Genomic DNA, 8,385 nt, shown 5'->3' with positions numbered 1-8,385 from the left:
TATTTCTTAATATTTTTATTAAAATTTTTAATTGAATCATCATGAGACACAGTTACAAAGTTGTTCATCGACTATCAGTCATACAACATTCAACACCATTCTTTCACATTTCCCACTACCAGTGTCCCCAGTTTCCCTCCTGTCTCTCCCCTTACCATCTCCCTGCCTGCCTCTATGGCAGACATTTCCTTCTATGTATCTCTTCCTTTTTTCCTTTAAGACACTATGGTATGCATATTGTTATGGAAGGGGTATCATGCTTATCACTTTACCTACTTTCAGCACTTAGTTCTTGTCCAGAATGATGTTTTATTTATTTTTAGTTTTGGAGTCACACCTAGTGGCGCTCAGAGGTTATTCCTGGCTCTGAACTGAGAAATTGCACCTGGTAGGCTCGGGGGACCATATGGGATGCTGGGATTCGAACCACCATCTGTTCTGAATCAGCTGCATGCAAGACAAATGCCCTACCACTGTACTATCTCTCCAGCCTCATGATGATCATTATTAGAACATTGTCTAATTTGCATGCATAAAAAGCCTGCTTGGATTGGCTGAGTTAGAGAGGCGGTCTGAGCAGCCTTGCAGTGATTGGTGCAGGATCGAGTTGGAAAATTTATTTTGTGGCAATATTCAGACAATTTTTGTTTAGCAGCATATTGAAACATTTTTTGGGATATACTCGGCGTATAAGACGACCCCTGATTTTCGGTTGACTTTTTTTGTTTCAAAAGTCATCTTATACACCGGAAAATGCGGTAGCTATTCTTGGATGTTTATTGTTTCAAATAAATATCAGGAGTTTTTGATCCTCTTATTTGAAAAACATCATGGGTATCCTTAAAAAGGAATGCGTTAAATCTGCAGAATTTTGGGTGTATTGCCATTTTACTATTAACCCTCCCAATCCATGAACAGGTTATATGTTTCCATTTTCTTGTGTCCTCTTATTTATTGAAGCAGTGTTTTGCAGTTTTCTTTGCATAGTATTTCACCTCTTTAGTTAACTTGGCTCCAAATACTTGATTTTCTGTGAAAACCACTGTGAATAAGACTATATATATATATATATATATATATATATATATATATATATATATATATATATATATGTATGTATTTCTTCTCTTTCATTATTTATATAGAGAGAAGCCATGAATTTTGCATATTAACTTGGAAACCTGTGATTTTGCTTTTTAATTTACATGTTTTCACTTTACTATACAAATCTATTATTTCTGGAAGATTTTTGTAGAATTTCTAGAATTTTGTAAATATAGAATCATGTCATCTACAAATATTATGAGTTTGACTTCTTCCTTTCCTATCTGGATAACTTTGATATCTTTTTCTTGTCTATCTTTTTCTTGCTGTGTTAAGTACTTCCAGTATTACACTGAATAGAAGTGAGAGAGAGGAAAGGTTATATTGTGCCATATCTTAGAGAAAAGGTTTTTAGATTTTCCCCATTGAGTATAATCTAAGGATTTATGGGAAATGGCTTTGACTATATAGTGAGAAATGTTCCTTCAATTTCTATCTTGTTGAGAGTTTTTATAGTGAATGGGTTCTGTGTATTGTCAAATGATTTTCTCTGCATCTATTTTTATGATTATATATTTTTTCATTGTTTATTGATATGGTGTATTATGTTGATTAACTTGCATAGTTAAAACATTTTTGCATTACTGGGATGAATTCTACTTGGTCATGGTGTATGATATTTTTGATGATTTATTGGGTTCTATTTGCTAGTATTTTATTGATAATCTTTGCCTTGTGTTCATTAAGCATATTTGCCTGTAATTTTCATAGTTGTGGTGTCTCTGTCTTTTTAATTATGTTAATTATCTTCATAAAAACTGCTTGGGAATGTTTCTGGTTCTTCAATTTCATGAAAAAGCCTATAAAATTGGTAATAGGTCATTTTTAAAGGTTTTTAAGAATTTACTAATGAATCCATCTGGGTCTTGATTTTTGGGGAAGACTTTTTAATTTCCCAATAGTGATAGGTCTGTTTAAGTATTTCAAATCTAGGATTTGATTTAATCTAGGAGGTTATAGATGTTCACGATTTTATCCATTTCTTCTACTTCTTTTGGTTCATGGCATAAAATTACTCCAAGTAATCTCTTTTTTTTCCATATTTTTTTTATTTAACCAACTTTATTACATACATGTATTTGGGTTTCAGTCATGTAAAGAACACCACCATCACCAGGGCAACATTCCCATCACCAATGTCCCAAGTAATTTCTTATCTTTTGAATTTCTGTAGTATCTATAAAGGAGTTATAGCCCTCTTTTCACTTCTCATTTGGTTTATTAGGGTTTTCTCTCATTCTTTGTGAGTCTTGATAGTGGTTTATAGATCTTGTTTTCCACCCAAAGAACCAACTCTCACTTTCATTAATTCTTTTGAATTTGGATATGGGGTTTCAGTTTATTAATTTCTGCTCAAAGTTTTAATAAGCCCTTTATGTCTCATTTGGGATCATTTTGTAATTGTTTCCCAGTTTCTTAAGATGTGCAGTCATGTTATTTTTGTGGGTCCTTTCTTTATTCATGATGAATGCTTGCAAAGCTATAAGCTTTCCTTTTAATTCCACTTTAGCTATGTCTCACAAATTCTGAAAGTTAGTGCCCTCATTTTTGTTTGTTTCCAAAAAACTTTTGAATTTTTCTCAGTAGTTAGCTTTTTATTTCCAGATGTTAAAGTTATTTCTTCATTTAAGTTTTTAGCTCATTTTCAGTATATCATGGCCTGATAGTTGACATAATTATTATTCTCTTGATTTTATGAAGATTTTTTGGACCCAGCATGTGATATATCTTGGAGAATGTCCCATAAAAGAATGTGTGTTTGAGGCCGGAGAGACAGCACAGTGGTAAGGCATTTGTCTTGCATGCAGAGGACAGTGGTTCGAATCCCAGCATCCTATATGTACCCCCGAGCCTGCCAGGGGTGATTTTTGAGCATAGAGCCAGGAATAGTCCCTGAGCACTGCTGGGTGTGACCCCCAAACAAACAAACAAACAAAAAAGAATGTGTGTTTGGCTTTGTGGAAAATGAAAAGCTCTCTTCCATTTCTTCCTTAAAAGCAAGTATTTACTTTCTTATTTTTAGCCCGGTCAATCTATTAAGATGTCAAAAAGTGGTTTGGTATAGAAGTCTCTGCCAACTATTGTGTTGCTACTGAGTTCTTTCTTCAAGTCTATTAGCAATTGTTTAAATTTTTTTGTTGTACCCTTATTTAGGAGTATGATTTCTTCCTGATAAGCATATAGCTTATTATTAAGAAATGATCCTTTTTGTCTCCTAATATTTTTACTCTGAAGTCAATGGCATCTGATATTATTGATATTATTATTATTATTATTATTATTATTTTGGTTTGGGCCACACCCAGTGATGTTCAGGGGCTACTTCTGGCTATGCGCTCAGAAATTACTCCTGGCTTGGGGGACCATATGGGACGCTGGGGAGGGGGATCAAATTACAGTCCGTCCTAGGCTAGCATGTGCAAGGCAGACACGCCTTACACCCTGTGCCATCTCTCCAGCCCCATTTGATATTATTATTAGTCTGGCAACTCCAGCCATTTTGAGGGAATTGTTTCCTTGAATAATTCTCTTCCAACTTACAACTTTGAATCTGTGTTTACTCTGACTGTTAAATGTTTTTCTTGCAGGTAACAGTATGTTGGGCTTAATTTCCTAACCCATTTTGCCACTCTGTATTTCTTAGTAGGTGCACTTAGTCCATTGATATTAAGATTATTGTCATGGAATTTTGTATCATCTGTTTGTAAAAATTTGGCATGTTGGGGGGGTTGTTTAATCTTAAAGTGTCCCCTTCAGTTCTTTTAAATTGATCTTGAATTTGTAAAGTTCCAAAGCTGTTACTTATCTGTGAAGCTGTGTATCTTTTCTTCGAATCTGAATGAGAGTGTGGTTGGGTAAAGCATTATTGGAAGGTTATTATTCATTTCTTTGAGTATTTTTTTTTACTATATTTCACCTCTGCCTTTGGGTCTAAAGGGTTTCCTTTAATAAACCTGCTGTAACTCTTAAAGACATTACCTTGTATATGATTTCCTTCTTTTATCATGCTGGATTCAGTATTCTATCTCTATCTATGGTTGTCATCATTCTGATTAGGATGTATTATGAAGTATTTTTATTTGGATCTCTTTTAGCTGGTACCCTTTAGGTGTTCCTGAATGGGTATATGTTCTCTACATTTTTGGGAACATGTCAGCAATGATATCTTTGATTGTTGCTTTTTTTTATAGAGGTATATCTGATACTCTGTGACACTGATGCTTCTATTTCTTTTTTGCGTGTGTGTCATCTGTTCTGCCTCTATTTTCAGTTGATTTCTTTCTTTTGGGGGGGGGGCACCCTGCAGCGCTCAGGGGTTACTTTTGGCTCCATGATCAGAAATAGCTCCTGGCATGTTCAGGGGACCATATGGGATGCCGGGATTTGAACCAATGACCTTCTGCATGAAAAGCAAACGCCTTACCTCATTGTTATCTCTTCAGCCCCTGATTTCTTTTTTTAATATTATCTTTATTTAAGCACTTTGATTACAAACATGATTGTAGTTGGGTTGAAGTAATAAAAAGAGCACTCCCCCTTTACCAGTGCAACATTCCCATCACCAATGTCTCCAGTCTCCCTCCTCGCACCCTCGCCTGTATTCAAGACAGGAATTCTACTTCTCTCACTCATTGACATTGCCATCATAGTTATCAGTATAGTTATTTCTCTAATTGCACTCACTAGTTATGTAGTGAGCTTTGTATCATGAGCTGGTCCTTCCAATCCTCATCTCTATTGTCTCTGGGCATTATTCCAAAAGTGCCTTTTATTTTTTTTAAAAACCCATAGATGAGTGAAACTATTATGTGTCTGTCTTTCTCACTCTGACTTATTTCACTCAACGTACTAGATTCCATGTACATCTATTTATATGAAAATTTCATGTCTTTATCTTTCTTGACAGCTACATAATATTCCGCTGTGTATTTGTACCTGCACAATATTCCACTGAGTATTTGTACCACAGTTTCTTTAACCATTCATCTGTTGAAGGGCATTTTGGTTGTTTCCAGAGTCTGGTTATTGTAAATAGTTCTGCAATGAATATAAGTGTGAGGAAGGCATTTTTGTATTGTATTTTTGTGTTTCTGGGGTATATTCCTTGGAATGATATAGCTGGATCATATGGGAACTCAATTTCTAGTTTTTTGAGGAATCTCCATATTGTTTTTCACAAAGGCTAGACTAGATGGCATTTCCACCAGCAGTGAATGAGAGTTCCTTTTTCTACACATCCCCACTTGCACTAATTGTTCTTTTTTTGTGTGTGTGTGATATCTTGTGATATCTTCCAGGTTTTTGGGGATGGAGTGTCCTATATATACCTACTAGTCCTCTTTCTTCCATTACTCTTTTCAGGGCTAGTATGTTTTTGTTGGTTTTTAGTCTCGTTGACCTATCAAGTGTTGATAGGGCTGTGTTGAGGTCTCCCACAATTATTGTGTTATTATTGAGTTCTTTCAGATTTGTCAGTAATTGTATTAGATAGTTTGCTGGTCTCTCATTGGGTGCATATATGTTTAATAGTCTGATTTCTTCCTGTTGCACATATCCCTTGATTAGTACATAATGTCATCTTTGTTCCTTACCACTTTTCTGAGTATAAAGTTGGTGTCATCAGATATTAATATGGTCACCCCAGCTTTTTTGAGGGTGTTGTTTGCTTGGATAATTTTCCTCCAGCCTTTGATTTTGAGTCTATGTTTGTTCTGACTATTTAGGTGTATTTCTTGTAGGCAGCAGAAGGTTGGATTCATCTTTTTGACCCATTTTGCCACTCTGTGTCTTTTAATTGGTGAATTTAGTCCATTGACATTGAGGGACATGATTGTCATATGATTTAATGTCATCTTTTAGATAAGTTTGCTGTGTTTGTTGATCTCTCTTGTCTTAAAGTAGACCTGTCAGTTTTTCCTTTAAGGCTGTTATTTCATCTGTGAAGTTTCTGAGCTGTTGTTTATTCATGAAGCTATGTATCCTTCCTTCAAACCTGAACATGAGTCGGGCTGGGTGCAGTATTCTTGGTGAGGCATTCATTTCATTCAGTCTTGTCACAATATTCCACCACTGTCTTCTGGCCTTGAGAGTTTCTTGTGACATGTCTGCTGTAAGTCTTAGGGATGCTCCTTTGAATGTAATTTCCCTTTTTGATCTTGCTGCTTTCAGTATTCTATCTCTATCTGTGGGATTTGTCATTGTAACGAGGATGTGTCTTGGAGTGTTTTTCTTTGAGTCTCTTTTAGCTGGTACTCTTTGGGCGTGCAGGATTAGATTGCATGTAGTCTTTAACTCTGGGAGTATCTCTTTGATGATGTCTTTGACAGTTGATTCTTCCTGGAGATCTCCTACCTGGGCCTCTGGGACTCTGATGATTCTTATGTTGTTTCTGTTAAGTTTATCAAAGACTTCTATTTTTATCTGTTCACATTCCTTGAGTACTTTTTCCATTGCCTGATCATTTGTCCTAAGGTTCTTTTCCAGTTTCTTCTGCTGTGTTGAGTTTTTCTGCATCTCATCTTCCAGTACTCCGATTCTCTCCTCAACTACTGTTACCCTGCTGTCGAGGTCATCCACTGAGGTTTTCAGTTGAGCTACCATGTTTTTCAGATCTGCTATTTCAGTTTGGAGTTTTCTGATTTCTGTCTTTGTGTTCTGTTCAGATCGGTCTATCCTTTCTTTGAGTTCTACAAACATCTTCCATATTTTCATTTTAAGTTCCTTATTCGAGAGGTTAATCAGATGGTTGGAATTTTTTAGGTCATCCAAGCTATCGTCTTCATTCTCTGTGCATGGTGTTTGCCTGCGAGTTTTCCCCATTGCCACGCTAGTAGTGTGTTTTTTTCCTGCGTGTTGTGGTGGGGTTTATTGGTTAGAAAGAATGCGCGGCCATGAAGCAGCAGAGCGGCAGCGCTCTTCTGGGGCCTCTAGGTGACAATTTTTGGGGGTTCGCTTCCCAGGACTCTGAGGAGAGCTTCAAGAATTCAGGAAAGACAGAGAAGCACAGGACAGGGCTCCCTTCAGGTCCTCAGTTTCCTCAAAAGAAACATAGCAGTTTTGGAGACTCCACAGGTAGAGCAATCAGCACTCCACCTGGCAACCCCCACAGCCAGGCCTCTGCAGGCCAGAGAGTTCAGCTTATTGGATGGCAACCCCCACAGCCAGAATTTACTCACTGGGCAGCTTCAAAATGCAGTTTTTTTGGGGGGTGCACTCTCTAGGCCTCTGAGGAGACCTTCAGGTATTCAGAAACACAGATAATAAAACTTTTAATTGTGAGCATGCAGGAGTCTTTTGCCATTTGTAGAACTGTTATGGTAAACTGTATGGGTAAATGTCTTTAACAGTTACTTCAAAGTTCAGATTTATTATAAAACCAAAGATGAGGGCTGGAGTGGTAGTGTAGTAGTAGGGTATTTGCCTTGCATGTGGCTGACCCAGCCAGAGTAACCCCTGAGCATCACCAGGTATAGCCCAAAAACCAACCAACCAAACAAACAAACAAACAAAAAACCCAAAGATGAAATTCTAGAACTTATAGGAAAATGGGGCACTTAAGAATTTCAGATAGACATTTCTAAAAAGCATTGAATGGAATATGAGAATGAATGTAATTTTGACTTATAAAAACCTAATTAATTATTTCATGTAAGTAGAACATAAATATTTGCTTTTTCATTTCTTGATATGTTCAGTATTTTTAAATATTTTAAGTATTTAATGTCAATGTCTTGTTTACATAAATACAGGATGAGAACTGGTCTTTGTAATATTTGGATACTGGTTATGTTGCTGGGACTTTGTTGAGACTGTAAGAGGCAAAACTTTAACGAAGGACAATAGAATGCCTTGTTTAAAGACTCCTGCCTGTTAGCAGAGTGACAAAGCTGCCTTTGAATGCTCTGGTAGCTCAAGGATTGAGTGATTTACTCCTAAAATATAAGAATGACAGTTGGATCTTGATAGTAAACATTTTTTGTTGTTTTTTTGGCCACACCTAGTGATACTCAGGATTTTCTTTTGGCTATGTGCTCAGAAACTGCTCCTAGATTGGGGGACCATTTGGAACAATGGGGGAATCAAACCGACATCTGTCCTAGGTTAGCCTCGTGCAAGGCAAACATCCTACCTCTGCACCACAGCTCCAACCCCGATAGTAAACAACATTTTATTTTTAACTCCAGTGCTTATCATATTAGATTGACTTAAGCCCTCAGTTCCTCTAAAATTTGGCCTTACTCCTTAACAAAAAGATATGAATCCCACCATTGGCTTCAATGG

Source organism: Suncus etruscus, chromosome 14 (genome assembly GCF_024139225.1).
Source record: "Suncus etruscus isolate mSunEtr1 chromosome 14, mSunEtr1.pri.cur, whole genome shotgun sequence".
Lineage (NCBI taxonomy): Eukaryota > Metazoa > Chordata > Mammalia > Eulipotyphla > Soricidae > Suncus > Suncus etruscus.
The sequence above is the reverse complement of the archived record's forward strand: the minus strand, read 5'-3'. Positions refer to the sequence as shown.